We start from the raw sequence: 17,571 nt of genomic DNA on the forward strand, positions 1-17,571 counted from the left end.
CTGGAAGTGTCAGTGGCAAATAGAGATGCTGTTTGGAGCCTTTGGCAGGCTCCTATAGGAAAATCACAATGCAGGCCCTTAGGATTTTGGAGTAAAGCTTTACCATCCTCTGCAGATAACTACTCTCCGTTTGAGAAACAGCTGTTGGCCTGCTACTGGGCCTTAGTAGAGACAGAACGCTTAACCATGGGCCACGAAGTTACCATGAGACCTGAGTTACCTATCATGAGCTGGGTGTTGTCTGACCCACCAAGCCATAAAGTTGGGCATGCACAGCAGCACTCCATCATAAAATGGAAATGGTACATACAAGATAGAGCATGAGCAGGTCCTGAAGGTACAAGTAAGTTACGTGAGGAAGTGGCCCAAATGCCCATGGCCCCCACTCCTTCCACCTTACCTTCTCTTTCCCAGCCCACAGCTATGGCATCTTGGGGAGTTCCTTACAGTCAGTTGACTGAGGAAGAGAAGACTCGGGCCTGGTTTACAGACGGTTCTGCATGATATGCAGGCTCCACCCGAAAGTGGACAGCTACAGCACTGTAGCCCCTTTCTGGGATGTCCCTGAAGGACAGTGGTGAGGGGAAATACTCCCAGTGGGCAGAACTTCGAGCAGTGCACCTGGTTTTTCACTTTGCTTGGAAGGGGAACTGGCCAGAGGTGCATCTGTATACTGATTCCTGAGCTGTTGCTAATGGTTTGGCTGGATGGTCAGGGACTTGGAAGGAACATGATTGGAAGATTGGTGACAAAGAAGTCTGGGGAAGGGGTATGTGGATAGACCTTTCTGAGTGGGCAAACAACATGAAGATATTTGTGTCCCATGTGAATGCTCACCAGAGGGTGACTTCAGCAGAAGAAGGTTTTAATAACCAAGTGGACAAAATGACCCGTTTGTGGATACCAATCAGCCTCTTTCCCCAGAAACTCCTGTCATTACCCAATGGGCTCATGAACAAAGTGGTCATGGTGGTAGGGATGGAGGTTATGCATGGGCTCAGCAACATGGACTTCCACTCACCAAGGCTGACCTGGCCACAGCCACTGCTGAGTGTCCAATCTGCCAGCAGCAGAGACCCACACTCAGTCCCCGATATGGCACCATTCCCCGAGGTGATCAGCCTGCTACCTGGTGGCAGGTTGATTACATTGGACAACTTCCATCATGGAAGGGGCAGCTATTTGTTCTTACTGGAATAGACACATACTCCAGATATGGGTTTGCCTTCCCTGCACGACATGCTTCTGCCAAAACTACGGTCTGTGAACTTACAGAATGCCTTATCCACCGTCATGGTATTCCACACAGCATTGCTTCAGACCAAGGAACCCACTTCCCAGCAAATGAAGTGAGGGAATGGGCACATGCTCATGGAATTCTGTGGTCTTACCATGTTCCCTATCATCCAGAGGCAGCTGGGTTGATAGAACGGTGGAATGGCCTATTGAAGACTCAATTATGGCGCCAACTAGGTGGCAATACCTTGCAGGGTTGGGGCAGTGTTCTCCAGGAGGCTGTATATGCTCTGAATCAGTGTCCACTCTATGGTGCTGTTTCTCCCATAGCCAGGATTCATGGGTCCAGGAATCAAGGGGTGGAAACAGGAGTGGCACCACTCACTATCACTCCTAGTGATCCACTAGGGAAATTTTTGCTTCCCATCCCTGCAAGCTTAAGCTCTGCTGGCCTACAGGTGTTGGTTCTAAAAGGAAGAGTGCTTCCACCAGGAAACACAACAATAATCCCATTGAACTGGAAGTTAAGACTGCCACCTGGCCACTTTGGGCTTCTTATGCCTCTGAATCAACAGGCAAGGAAGGGGATTACTGTACTGGCTGGGGTGATTGATCCTGACTATCAAGGGGAAATAGCACTGCAACTACACAATGGAAGTAAAGAAGAGTTTTCCTGGAATACAGGAGATCCCCTAGGGCGCCTCTTAGTACTACCATGCCCTGTGATTCAAGTCAATGGAAAACTGCAACAACCCAATCCAGGCAGGACTACCAATGGCCAAGAAACTTCAGGAATGAAGGTTTGGGTCACCCCACCAGGCAAAGAACCACGGCCAGCTGAAGTGCTTGCTGAGGGTAAAGGGAACATGGAATGGGTAGTGGAAGAAGGTTGTGATAAATATGAACTACGGCCATGTGACCAGTTACAGAAACTAGGACTATGATGACATGAATATTTCCTCCTCGTTTTGTTACGATTATGTTTGTATTTGTCTGTAAAGCAAATATATTTGCTTTCTTCTCTGTCTTATCCCCTTATCATATGGCATAAGCTGTAATGTTCATTTTGAGGGTATGGTTTTAGGTGATGTGTATAACTGCCAAGTTGACAAGGGGTGGACTGTGATGGTTAGGTTCATGTGTCAACTTGGCCGGGTGACCCAGCTGTCTGGTCAAGCAAACACTGGCCTAACAATTGCTGTGAGGATGTTTGAGGCTGGTTGATAAACCAACAGGCTGGTTTATTAAATCATCAGTCAATTGACTGCAGCTGTGACTGAGGACTCACCAAAGGGTGTGCCTTCCATGAGAGAATGCAATTGGCTGGATTTAATCCAATTAATCAGTTGAAGACTTATAAGCAAGACAGATAGAGGACCTTCACTTCTTCTTCGGCTGCCCAGTGAAGCATTTCCTGAGGAGTTCGTCGAAGTTGCCGGTTCGTTTCCTGAGGAGTTCATCAAACACATTCATCAAAGATCCCAGTTCATTTCCTGAGGAGTTCGTCGAAGTTGCCGGTTCATTTCCTGAGGAGTTCATCGGACATCTTCCTTGGAGTTGACAGTTTGTTGACGGCTCTACAGAATTTGGACTTGTGCATACCCACAGTTGCGTGAGTCACTTTTACAATTTGATAATCAGAGATACCACTCATTGATTCTGTTTCCCTAGAGAACCCTAACTAATACAGAGAGGCAGATATATACCAGGCAAAGAAAGCAGGGATCATGGTGTTAATATAATCATGTTTGATTTAAGACAGAAACCCTATTTTGGTCAAGAGGATGATTTCATAAATCTCAAGAGTGTAACCAAAAATGAAGCTATTATTGTTATAAACCTTTTATAAACAAATAACACATTATAAAACATATAAAGAAAAGCTAGAGGGAAAATAGTTAGAGAAAGTCACATAGTTGTTGCAATCTTGCCAGATCACATGGCAAAAAATCAATAGGATATAAAAAAATCATCTGAATCTATAATCAGTGAAGTTATCTGAGGACTATTCTTGAAATCCCTAACTTGAAAACAAGAGGACATGCCTTTTATTCATGCACCTTAGTAACAGTTACAAAAATTATTCTTATATTAATAATATATGGAAATTATAAACTTGAAAACAAAATTCATGACTTAAAAAACCTAAATAATGACAACAATGAAAATAGTTCACATCAAAACCCATGAGAAAGTAAGGAAATTTTTCATAAATTTTTCTTCATGGAAATTAAAATCTTTTGCTCATCAAAATACATTCTCAGAGTTCTGGCTTTTAGTAATGACGGGGTAGTTTGGTCAGGCTAACCATCCTGCAGAAAACAATGATAAAATCTGGATTAAATATTGTGATGGTTAGGTTTATGTATTAACTTGGCCAGGTTATGATGCCAGTTGTTTGGTCGAGCAAGCACTGGCCCAATTGTTATTGTGAGGACATCTCGTGGACTTAGTCATTAGTAAGTTGATTGCATCTATGGCTGATTATATCTACAAATAACTGAGGAGAATTGCCTTCAACGAGAGACATTTCATCCAATCAGTTGAAGGCTTGAAAAGGAGAAGTAGTGACATCAGCAGTCAGAAGAGAGAATTTCCATCTCTATTTCAGACAGCCAGCTTCTCCTGTGGAATTCATTGAAAAACTTCATTGGAGTTCCCAGCTTGCAGCCTGTCCTATGGTATTTGGATGTTTGCATCCCCACAGTCATGTGAGAAAATTTTATAAAATCTCATAATATTTACAAATATCTCCTGTAGATTCTGTTTCCCTAGAGAACCCTGACTAATACAAATATCTTAAAAAGAAATTATTTGCCAAGACCTTCCAATGGGGAAAAAATAGTCTTTTCAATAAATCCTGTTGTTGGGTTAACTAGATATCCACATACAAAGAATGAATATGGATCTCTACCTCACACTGTATACAAAACTTAACTCAAAAAAGATCAAAGACCTTAATGTAAGAACTAAAACTATAAGCTCTTAGAAGGAAATATTGAAGTAATAGTTTCTTAACATGACACCAAAAGGACAAGCAGCCAAAGAAAAAATAAACAAGATTTCATCACAATTTAAAATTTTTGCATGTTAAAGAACACTATTAAGAAAGTGAAAAGACAACTCACAGAATGAGTTGTCTCATTTTCAATCCCTGTATCTGTTAGGGGTCTGGTATCCAGAATATAAAGAACTCTTACAACTCAACAAAAAGACAAACACCCCAATTAAAGAAATGGGCAAAGGACTTGAATAGACATTTCTCCAAAGAAGATATACAGATGATTAATAAGCACATAAAAAGGGGCTTAACATTATTAGTCATTAGAGAAGTGCAAATCAAAACCACCATGAGATACCACTTCACTCCCACAAGGGTGGCTATAATAAAAAAAAGACAGATAACAAGAAGTGTTGACAAGGGTATGGAGCAAAAATTTTCATACATTTCTAGTGGGAATGTAAATGGTGCCACTGCTGTGGAAAATGGCTTGGCAATTCCTCAAAAATTTTAAATATAGACTTGCCAAATGATCCAGCAATTTCACTCCTAAGTATATACTCAAGAGAATCAAAAACATATGTTAATGCACAAACTTGTACACCAATGTTCATAACAGAATTATTCATCAGTTGAATGGATAAAGAAAATGTGATATATCTATACAATGGAATATTATTCAACAATAAAAAGGAATGAAGTGTTGATACATACTACAGCATGGATGACCCTTGAAATTATGCTAAGTGAAAGAAGCCAATTACAAAATATCACTTATGATTCCACTTACATGAATAAGAACAGACAGAAGTGGATTAGTGGCGCCAAGAGATGGGGGAGGGGCAATGGGGAGTGAATGCTAACAGGTACAGGAGGTTTCTTTTGGAAGTGATTAAATGTTCTGGATAAGATAGTGGTAATAGTTGCATAAGATTGTGAACACACTAAAAACTACTGACTTGTACACCTTAAAATAGTGAATTTTATATTATGTGAATTTTATTTCAACAAAACAAAAGTGCCAAAAAAAGAAAGAAGAAACTGAATAGAAAAATGAAAAGTAATTCTTTTAATACAGTAGAAAATGACAGAAATAAGAAGAAACTGGAGAGAAATCTATCTTTGGAAGGTGAATTGCCAAGTTTGAGATTTGTGACTTTGTGGCTTCTTAATTGAGATCACTCCTCAATCTACATGTGGCTCAAGATGCAGAGAGCCACAACTTACTATTTTAAAGTATCAAAAGACAGAGTTGAGACTTGCAGAGTAATCAGGAAGAGGGAAATACAAAATAGAGAGAGCCACAGTGGGGTGAACCTCAAAATCTACATATAAAATTAGGCTACATTCTTGGCTACTTGCTAAGAATAATAGTGGTGACTCCAGAAAGTGTTGTGGAAAGTGAAAAAGCTGAGTGAAATTTCAATTGCTGCTTACAACAGAGGAAACAGAGTGTGGAGTTTGAGTAGAGCCAAATTACTGTCTTTTGGAACAAAATAACTCTTCAAAGGAACATAACAGGATTAAGAGGTGCTTCAATAAAAAATCAATAGACCTGTGAAGAAACAGAAAAATACTTTCTATATTCAAGAAAAAGGCAGTCAAAGGTACTCAACCCTAAGATGACCCAGCTACAACAATTAGCAGAAAAGGACTTTAAAAACAGCCATTATAGAGACGAGAGGTCACTCTGGTGGACATTCTTACACACTATATAGATGGCATTTTTTAGGTTTTAATATATTGGAATAGCTAGAAGTAAATACCCAAAACTACCAAACTCCAACCCAGTAGCCTTTACTCTTAAAGACGATTGTATAACAGTGTAGCTTACAATGGGTGACGGTGTGATTGTGAAAACCCTGTGGATCACACTCCCTTTATCCAGTGTATGGATGGATGAGTAGAAAAATGGGGACAAAATCTAAATGAAAAATAGGGCAGGATGGGGCGGGGGGGTTAATCTGGGTGTTTTTAAAATTTATTTTATTATTTTATTTTTATTTTTTATTCTGATTCTGATTCTGATTCTTTCTGGTGTAAGGAAAATGTTCAAAAATAGATTGGGGTGATGAATGCACAACTATAAGATGGTACTGTGAACAGTTGATTGTACACCATGGGTGATTGAATGGTATGTGAATATTTCTCAATAAAACTGAATTAAAAAAAATAGCCACTATAAATTTGTTTAAGAGCTTAAAAGAAGATATATGCATAATGAGTGAACAGGTAGAGGATTTCAACCTAGATACAGAAACTATAACAACTAACCTAAATGGAAATTCTAGAACTGAAAAATGCAATAACCAAAATGGAAAATTCACTGGATAGACAACAGCAGATTAAAAACTGAAGGAAAAAGGTAGGTGAACATAATGATAGGTTGATACAAGAAATTATTGGAGAAAAATAAACTGTTAGAATAATGTTGGACAATGTAAAGTGGAGCTGGAGTCCTAGAATGAGAGAAATAGGGCAGAAAAAATATTTGAAGAAACAATGGCAGAAAACTTAACAAATTATATAAAAGATATCCACATAGAAATCCAAGAAGCTAAAAGAACCCAGTAAGGATAAGCACAAAGAAAACTACACTTAAGTACATCATAATCAAACTGCTGAATCCAAAGAAAAAGAGAAAATCTTGAAAGCAGCCAGAGTAAAACCATGTGTGATAGAGGAACAATAATAAAAATAATAGCTGACTGCTCTTTGAAACAGTGGAGGCTATCATACAATGCAATTATATCTTTAAAGTGAGGAAAGAAAAAACTGTCAATCCAGGATTCTATACCCAGCAGAATTATCCTTCAACAATCAATAAACTTTGATAAAGTCATTATCAAACAGACAAAAATTGAAAGAAGTCCTCAACAGCAGATCTCCACTACACTATACTAAAAGAAATTCTTCAGGCTCAAGAGACATGTCACCAAGATTTACAGGAAAAAATGAATATCACTAGAATGGATGTGGTCTCTATAATTTAAAAACTTCTAGTCAACAAGAGACAGTATTAAGAAAATGAATAGGCAAACCACAGACTAGGAGAAAATATTCATGAAATAGATCTGACAAGAACTTGTATCCAAATGCATAAAGAACTCCTACAACTGATAATAAAAAAGATAAACAAGCTAATAAAAAATGAGCAGAAGAATTAAAGACATTTCATAAGGGAGAATATACAAATGACCATGAAAAAGGTGCTTAACATCATTAGACATTAGGGAAATTCAAATTAAGACCACAATGAGGAACCATCTTATACCTAGTAGGATGGCTAAAATTAAAAAGACTGACAACAACAAATATTGGCAAGGATGTGGAACAACTGAAACTCTCATACATGGCTGGTGGGAGTGTACAATTGAACAACTTTGGAGAACAGTTCGGTAATTTATTGTATAGTTACCTACAACTATTCCCTATTAGTAGCAATTCCATACTTAAATATTTACCCAAGAGAATTGAAAACTTGTGTCCACAAAACAACTTAACAAGAATGTTCATATCAACATTATTCATAGTAGCCAAATGTTCATAAACAAGAGACTGAATAAAAATGCATTATATTAATGTAATTAGAATTTACTAGCAATAAAAAAGGAATGAACTGTTGTATGTACAACAACATGAATGACTCTCACAGATATTTATGTTGAGTGAAAGAAGCTGGACACAAAAGAGTACATGCTGATTATACCATTTATATAAAGTTCCAGAACAGGAAAAAATGATCATGATTTTCCTCCACCCTCCATCTACTTCTCCATATCTACATGAGCAGGCTCTACCAACCTCTCCAACCTCTTCTTATGCCACTATTTTCTGTGAATACTGCTCTCCAGCTACACTGGCTTTCTGTTAGTCTCAAGTATGTCCTAAACAACTTCTTGCAAATGCTGTTCTTCAAATGCTCTTTGTTCTCTCTACCAAAGTCTACTTTTTATTCAAGTCTTAGATTAAGTATTACATCCTCAATGAAGGCTTCCCTGACACTCCACTTCAACACAGATTAAGAAATTCCCCAATCATACACTCACAGCATTCTACACTTTTCCTCCTTAGCATTTTACACAATTGTAATAATATGTTATCTTTTTGTAATTATTCATTTAATAATCTTCCTCCTCCACTATATTTTAAGCTTCAGGGAACAGAGCATGAATCTATGTTATTTACTGCCAGACCCATTATATGCACTCAGTAAAAAATTTGTTAAATGAATGAATGAAAGGGAAATGAAATCAAAGGAAAACAGGCCAGCCCCAGTTGGCTGCTGAGGATGGCAGAGGGGCAAGTCCTGGTACCCAATGGCTGAGACTATCCCCTGGGCCACCTGGCAGCCATTGTAGCTAAGCAGGTACTGATGGGCTGGAAGGTGGTTATTATATGCCATAAGGGCATTGTATGCTTTAAATGCATCAACATTTCTAGAAACTTCTGCAGATACAGGTTGACGTACCTGTCTTTCTTCCACAAGTGCATGAGCACTAACTCGGCCATGGCCTCTTCCACTTTCCAGCTGCACCTTTTGGCAAACCATGCAAGGCATGCTGCCCACATGACCAAGCATGGCCAGGCTGTTGTGGACCAGGTCAATGTTTTTGTGATATCCTGCCCCTTACAGCAAGAAAATGCAGATGGTGATTCCTGCTGTCCTCAAGGTTGTGTGTCTGAAGCCCATGTGTAAGTTTGCCGTGCTGGATGTCTGGTTCACAAGGTTGGCTGAAAGTACTGAAACAGCATTGAGAATTAGCAAATAACTGGCAGTCTAAGTGTATGTTAGGCTTTTAAAATAGCAAGAGGCAAATATTGGTATGTTAGCCTTTTGTGTTACCTAGAGGCAAATATCTAGAACTGTTATAACTCATTTGTTTAATGCTGATGCTAGGTTTTATAACTGCATAATCTTTAACTTGTAACTGGCCCTGCTTGTATCCCCTTATCTTACCATACATCCCATACATGCCCCAGCTAGATCTTGTCAATTCTCAATATCCCTTAATGGCCCACTGTTCCAGTTTGCTAATGCTGCCATTATGCAAAATACAAGGAATGGATTGGCTTTTATAAAGGGAGTTTATTTGGTTATAAATTCATAGTCTGAAGGCCATGAAAATTTCCAAATTAAGGTATTAATAAGAGTATACCTTCACGGAGAAGGCCATTGGCGTCCGGAAAACCTCTGTTAGCTGGGAAGGCATGTGGCTGGTGTCTGCTGATCCCAGGTTGTGTTCCATCTCCTCTGTGTTCTTCAAAATGTTGCTCTTGGGGCATTTTGTCCTCTCTTACCTTCTCTGGAGCAAACTCTGAGCTAGCATTTCCAAAGCATCAATAAAAGTCTCCTTTCAATGACCGTCTTGAAAATGTCTCTTGGCTGCTCTCCAAAATGTCACTCTCAGCCACTCTGAGGTCCATCTGTTTGTGAGCTCTTTTATAGGGCTCCAGGGATTAAAGCAAGACCCACCCCGAATGGGCAGTTTCCATATCTCCGTGGAAATAATCCAACCAAACGTTTCACTCACAGTTGATTGAATCACATCTCCATAGAAACACTCAATCAAAGGATTCCAACCTAATCAACACTAGTATGTCTGCCCCCAGAAGATTGCATTAAAGAACATGGCATTTTGGGAGACATAATACATCCAAACTGGCATACCCACTTTGTTTGGTTTAGTGTCTTTATTTCTTATCTCATGTTATTTAAGTGATTTACAACTGTTTAATTTCACCTCCTTATTTATTATCTTATGTGGATTGAACTATTTACAACTTTACTATCCCAGCCAGAATTTGTCACTTCCTAAAGGACCCAGTTTGTAACCTGTAACCTGATATTTGCCCCAGCCAGCTTTTGTCAATCCATAAGAGCAGCCTCTATGACCCGCGTTTACACACTTCGGATTGAACAAATCAATCAATATCTCCTAGCATCCTGATGTCACTGTCTCCACCTCCCTTTGTTTGAATTTCATAAAAACCCAAAGTGTCTCCAATTCAGGGAGAACAGATCTGAGACTTTTATCTCCTGTTCTCCTGCTTTGTGCCACCGCAATAAAGACTCTTTCTCTCTTTGAAATATCAGTGTCTCAAGATTGATCACTGAGCACATTGGGCAGATTGCCTGCATTTTGTTTGGCATCAGTACCACTGCTGAAAACCACCCTGGACAAGAGGAAGGTGAAGGCCGATATTCAAAGAAGCAGCTGTTCATGAGGCTGCAGAAACAGGCCGAGAAGTAGGTGGAGAAGAAAACTGACAAATAAACAGAGGTCTTCAAGACCCACAGAGTCCTGATCCTGATCTGAGCCCAATTAAAAAAAAAAAAAAAAAGGAAAAAGGCCAGAACCAAGCTGAGTGGTGACTCTGAGATGGACATAAGATATAAATAGGTGAATCTCTCTCAATGGCCCAATAGTAAGGGAGGCTCCCTTCTCCTTTATGAAATACTGACTTTGCCTGGTAGAATTTTCTGGATTATTGAGGTAGGAAGCAGGTTCCCATTTTTTTTGGCTTATCCTCTTCCCACTGTACCATTTCTGGAGGTTGAACTTAATGCCCCAAACGGAATCCATACTTCTTCCATTTTATGCTCTTGTTCTTCATCTCAGGATGTTAGGACTGAACACAGGGTGGAAAAAAGGAGTGTTTAGGGCCAGATAATGAAATATGGTAGAAAAAGGGTTAATCTTTATGGATAGAGTAGTTGCAGATGGAATGTCAATGCCATAATTAGTGTAGTCTAGTTTTCAACTAGGGAAGCTATGCCTATTTGTCCAGAGGAAAATCATGACCTCTTTCATTTAGATTTTCTTTTTGGGTCTTAGTGCTAGTCATTTCCTTGGCTTGCCAGAGAATGTTCTGTAGACCCTCTAGTTCGAGTAGCAGGTGCTATCAGTTGCCCTGCCTATATCCCTTGGGCCTTAATTCTTCAGTGTTTTCGGGCAGACTTCCAGTATCCAAAATCTTCATTTCTTTGCCTAAAATCTTCCCCTGAAGCCAGGAAGAGCTGCTTTCCCTAGGGAAGCCCATATGTTCTGGGGAATTAGCATCCTATTGTAAGTAGCCCTCAATAAATGACAGCTCCCTGTCCCTGAGTTGGGGGAGGTATATCTCTGAGGCATGGTTTCTATACTGTTTCCCATTTTTCTTCTGGATTAAACTCTATTTGACCACAATGGTAGCTAGCTTAAAAATGCATCTTTTATTGACTGCCTTCTTTTCCCTTTCTCACTTCCCTATTTTCCCACTCCTCTTTATCTATCTTGTATGAAGCCCAACATTCTGAGATAGAGACTAAAGTAAGAAAAGGAAGATGTATTTATGTCAGTTGGGGCATCAAAGTCAGCTTCTCCCAAAGTTCCATTTGTCCTTTCCAGATAAGCTACTTGCACTTGAATCTTTGTGTAAGGTTAACATCTAGAGGAACTTCAACTATAACAGGTGCACAATGGCCTTTAGCCAAAGAGGCAGAATCTACTACTTGCTCAAAACTGTAGTGGTCCTCAATCTCAACACATTTGAGGGATAAAACAAACTCCCAAGACAACAGTATGATGGATCCTCAAGATTCCTCCAGGCATGCTAAAAGACAGTATAAAGAACATATAAACAGTAGATACAGGAAAAGGTCATTCCAGTGGGAGGTAACCTGCATCTGACCATTTTGATAATATACGCTACATTGTCCCAAATAAAAAAACTAGAAAATTGCTACCTAAACCGTTCAAGTCTACAAAAGTTGTCATGTTAAACATTAGTCATACTGTGTTACTTACTTAGTATACTGGAACAATCCATTTCTCCCCTCCCTTTTAATTTTTTATTTGGAAATAATTTCAAACTTGGATAAAAGTTTCAAGAATAGTACAAAGAACACCCCATATTCTTTACTTAGATTCATTTATATTAACATTTTGCCCCATTTACTTTAATATTTCCTCTCTTGCTCTATCTATATACAAGGGGTTCTTTCATAAGGATTCTCGACTTCTATTTTTGTCACCAGCTAATGGATGACAGTACCCCTTCTACTTATTCTGTGGGACCCTGGGATGGTGATGGTATCTTTATGTTCCTGATAACTGCCTCACATATTCTCCAGCTGTTAATATCATGATACATTTGCTCCATATTTCTCTCTTTCTGCTTCCATATATATTTTTTCCTTTGTGCCAAACTATTTGAAAGCATTATCTTGCAAGAACAAGATCATTCTTCTACACATCCCCACAGTATCATTACTACACCTAAAAAAACCACAGGTTACTCCAGCATACTCTCTATACTCTCTATACTCTCTATACTCTCTATACTCAAATTTCCCCACTTGTCAAAAAATATTCTTTATATCTATTTTTTATCATCCAGAATCAGTGCACTGCATCTGACTGTTATATGTTTTTAGTCTTCTTCAGACTAGATAATCCTACCACTTCCCTCTGTTCTTCAAGATATCAAATCCTTTGATTGATCTGAGCCAGTGTCTTGTAGAATGTCCCACATTCTGGATTTATGTGACTGGTCCAGTTTGAGGCTATTGTGTACCCCAGGAAAGACTATGTTCTTTTGATTCACTCTGGTGGGTGCAGACTTATTGTGGGTGGTATCTTTTAATTGGGTTGTTTCCATGGAGATGTGACCTACCCAATTGTGGGTGGTACTTTTTTTTTTTTTTTGAGTGTTCTTTTTTTTTTTAATTCAGTTTTATTGAGATATATTCACATATCATACAATCATCCATGGTCTACAATCAACTGTTCACAGTACAATCATATAGTTATGCATTCATCACCACAATCTATTTCTGAACATTTTCCTTACATCAAAAAGAATCAGAATAAGAATAAAAAATAAAAGTAAAAAAGAACACCCAAACCATCCCCCCCATCCCACCCTATTTGTCATTTAGTTTTTGTCTCCATTTTTCTACTCATCCATCCATACACTGGATAAAGGGAGTGTGACCCACAATGTTTTCACAATCACACTGTCACCCCTTGTAATCTACCTTGTTATACAATTGTCTTCAGGAGTCCAGACTACTGGGTTGGAGTTTGATATTTTCAGGTATTTACTTCTAGCTATTTCAATACATTAAAACCTAAGAGGTATAATCTATATAGTGCATGAGAATGTCCACCAAAGTGACCTCTCGACTCCATTTGAAATCTCTCAGCCACTGAAACCATTTTGTCTCATTTTGCATCCCCCTTTTTGTCAAGAAAATATTCTCATTCTGTGGGTGGTACCTTTGATTAGATTATTTCCATGGAGATGTGACTCCACCCATTCAAGGTGGGTCTTAATTAGTTTACTGGCATCCTGTATGAGAGGAATCCTTAAAGGCAGAGACATTTTGAAGAGAGCTCAGAGATGCTTAGAGAGAAAACTCCCAGAGACATTTTGGAGACAGCATTGAAACCAGAGCTGATACAGACCCAGACATTTGGGGATGCCAAGCTAAGACATGAAGCCCAGAGTTTGCCCCGGAGAAGATAAGTGAGAACCCACAGACACTTAACGGAAAAGCCATTGGAATCAGAAGCTGAAACCAATGCAACCCAGGAGGAAAGGACCAGCAGATGCCAGCCACATGCTTTTCCAACTGACAAAGGTGTTCTGCATGCCATTGGCCTTTCCTCAGTGGAGGTATCCTCTTGTTGATGCTTTAGTTTGGAGAATTTTATGGCCTTAGAACTATACATTTGTGAACTAATAAACCCCCATTTCTGGTATTTTGCTTTCCAGAAGCCTTAGCAAACTGGAACACTTTATTATTAGATCAAATCACACATTTCTAGCAAAAACACCACAAGTGATGGTGTATAGCTCACATTGTATCACTTCAAGAGGCATATGCTATCAAACTGTCCTAATATTGGTGATACCAAGCTTGACCACTTAGTTAAGACTGTGATTGCCAAATCTTTCCATTGTAAAGATACATTTCCCTTTTGTAATGAATACAGTAGAGTGATAATTTGAAATTCTGTTTACCAATAACCTTTAAAGCATTCAGTGCTTTTAGTTTCCACTGTTGATCCTTGTCTACATTCTATTGGGGATTACCAAATAATGATTTTCAATTCTTATCATTCCTTCTTTATTTATTAACTGGCATGCTTCTATACACGAAAAGCTGCCTCCCACCCTTTTTTCCCTTTTACTGTTTCTCTCATTTGTTGATTATGTTACAGATTCACGGATTTAAAAAAAAACTCAGAGTTATAATCTGTTACTGTCATTCTGTTTAATGCTCAAATGACCTGCAATTCAGCCAGTGGTGGTAAAGTTTTACTTTTCATATTTAAGTCTTTAATCTGCCAGAAATCATTTTTTCCTATGACCGTGAAGTAGGGATTTAACTTTTTACCCTCTCTTTAATCAGTTGTGCCAGCACCACTTGTTGAACAGTCCATACTTTCTTCATCTAGTTTTTTTTAATGTTACCTCTGTCATATATCATCTTTCCACATATGTATGAGCCTATTTCTAGGCCTTCTATTCTATTCCATTTGTTTGTTTAAACTTGTGCCAATACCACACTATCTTAATTACAATAGCTTGATAAGTCATCTCCATGTCAGATAAGGTAAATGTCTCCATCTTCTTAGTTTTCAAAATTATCTTGGCCCTTTTTGACCCTTTACAAAGAAGAAAGAATGGCTTCTCCTGAATTTTAGAACCAGTTGTCATTCTCTATGAAAAACTTCCGTGAGATTTTTAAATTATTGGAATACATTTGAATGCTCTTTTGAGTTTTTGTTAGTCCAGCCTAGCATCTAATTTACAAATTTGGTTAGTGCAGAGAGGCTGAGGCAGCCTCACAGTGGTCTCTGCCTCTGCTGGGCACTGTAAGCCATCACTAGCTGTCTCTGGGCAGTTTTCTTCCTGTTTGTAAATGGGGATACTAGCACCTCCCATTTTGTTCCACTTCTTGTTTTGTAGTATAGATCAAATAAGATGAGGTTCATGGGGAGGAAAAAACTGTGAGATTTTGTTTGGAATTGCATTGAATCCACAGATTCACTTGGAGATTTGTGACACTGATAGAACTACAAGGAAAAATGGAAAAATCTACAATCATCAAGGGTTATTTATTAGAGAAAATCAGATAAAACAAAGAGTAATAAAGACGCAAAAGATTTAAACAATAAAATTAATATGCTTGAGCTAATATAGATGGAAACTTTAGTTATGTCCTCCTTTTAATTCTTAGTACTATTTATTCATGCTTTCTTTCTCTTCCCTCTTAATTACACTTACTTGTGATTTGTTTTTATTGATTTTTTTTTCCAAAGAACTAAATTTTAGGTTGTTGTTTGAACCTAGAGGGTTTTCATATTTTATTAATTTTTACTTTTTATTATTTTCTTCCCACTTTCAGTTTATCTAGTTCATTCTTATGTTCATGTGTTGAATGCATAACTCATTTCCTTTCAACTATTTTTTGTTGTTTATTTTGTTTTTAATAAATGTATTTAGGGATTTTGATTGTAGTAATTCCTCACTGTTGTTCAGTTCTAAATATTTTGTCCTTTTCAATGTGATTTCTTTTTTACCCATGAGTCTTTGAGGGAACATTGTTTAGTTGCCAGAAATATAGAGTATTTTTTATTATCCTCTTATCATTCAAATCTAATTTAATTTCAGTTTGGTGGGAGAACATGAACTGATAACCTTTGAAATTTGTTGAAACTTTCTTTCAGACATATATCAGATATAACCAATGTATCTGGAAATGAAATATTTTCCCTACTGGTTATACTATCTGAATTTTATCCCATATATTGGATTTTTCATTTCAATGACTATTTTTCCTTTCTATGATTTCTAACTGGTTCTTTTTCATTTACCCTGTTCTTGTTTTATTTCTACCTACTTCTGTTTCTTAAATTTTAGTCTTTATCATAATCTATGATTCTGGCATGTATTTCTTTATGTATCCTAAACATATGTAAAGACTTCATCATACTATACTCCAAAATTATTTTCATCTGGAATGCATGCATATTTTAATTGTTGACTTTGTTAGCTTTTTTTTTTTGAACATTTTTTTACATGTTTTGTAATTTCTGTTTGAGGCACTTTTTGTTCATTTACTTTTTTGTTTTTCTTTCTCACCTTCTTTGCTTATTCCACTCTACCTGACTGTTTTGGGTTTTCCTCACTTTGCCCAAATGCTCCAGTCCATAATTGGTCTCATAATATTGTATTTCAGATTTCCTATTGTTATGCTACCAGGTAATATTCCAGACCCAGTTAATGAATCAGTGGACTGCTTGGTTTAGCAACATTATATTTGTGTCCTTCTGCCTCTTTAATTCTGAGTTCCAAAAAAGCTATCACTCTAGTCAGTGATTGGCAGCCATTTTTGACCAGTTTCTTTCACCAGACCCTAGTCTGAACTAGAACTCTGAATCTGGCTCTTGTCCATGTCTTGAGAAGTGTTTTTAGTTCCTTTCACTCCACAGGGGCTGTCTTCCTGTTCACTTCTGCTTACTTTTGGACTTATAGCTCTAATCATATATTTGTGTTTTTTGTTACTTTTCTGGTTTGTGAAAATGTTTGTCTTGTTTTGAACTGGCTATGCTTCTCTCTATCTCTCTCTGTCCCCCTCCCCCTGCTTTTCTCTTTTCCCTCTTTCTCTCTATATGCTTCATCTATTATACAATATATTTGGAACACAGCGGGTGTATGAGGGAGTGATTTACTGAGATATCTTGACTGGAAATCCTCTTAAACATTTGCAGGAATTCTTTACTAGCAAAGAGAGAAAGGAGAAAACAGGGCAAGTATTCAGTTTCTAAAGTAGCAGTGAAAGGCTATCTCTGCATATAAGATAAAGTTGCTATTCCCTGCTAGCAAAGTGGAAAAGTTAGTTATAATTACTGCCTATGCTCCCCTAATAGCCAGAGACATTATTGTTACTTTCTTATCTAGTATCTTTCACCTTCACCATGACCTCCTTCCTTCTCCTCACCCCAATGAAAACTTCTCCTCCCCGAAGTCATCAGTGTTAATATATGTATTAAATAATATATTTTAAGTATTCAGATTAATTTATAAATAAAGCTTGTGAACCCAATGTATCTTTAATTAGTAAATATTTCAGATTTATTTTGTGTATGAGTGATGGTAGAAAGGGGTTGGCCTTGGTTACATGCTTCTTCTTACAACCAGACAAAGGCCCAAGAACAGTCTGAAGAGCCTCTGAAATGTAAATTGCCCATTTGAAGTAAGGAGGCACAAGTCAGTCTGCTATAACAAAAATATGGTAATAAGACAGACCAACCTGGAGAAAAGGGTTTTCTAAGGCA

The sequence above is a fragment of the Choloepus didactylus genome, chromosome 4 (assembly GCF_015220235.1).
Source record: "Choloepus didactylus isolate mChoDid1 chromosome 4, mChoDid1.pri, whole genome shotgun sequence".
NCBI classification, from domain to species: domain Eukaryota; kingdom Metazoa; phylum Chordata; class Mammalia; order Pilosa; family Megalonychidae; genus Choloepus; species Choloepus didactylus.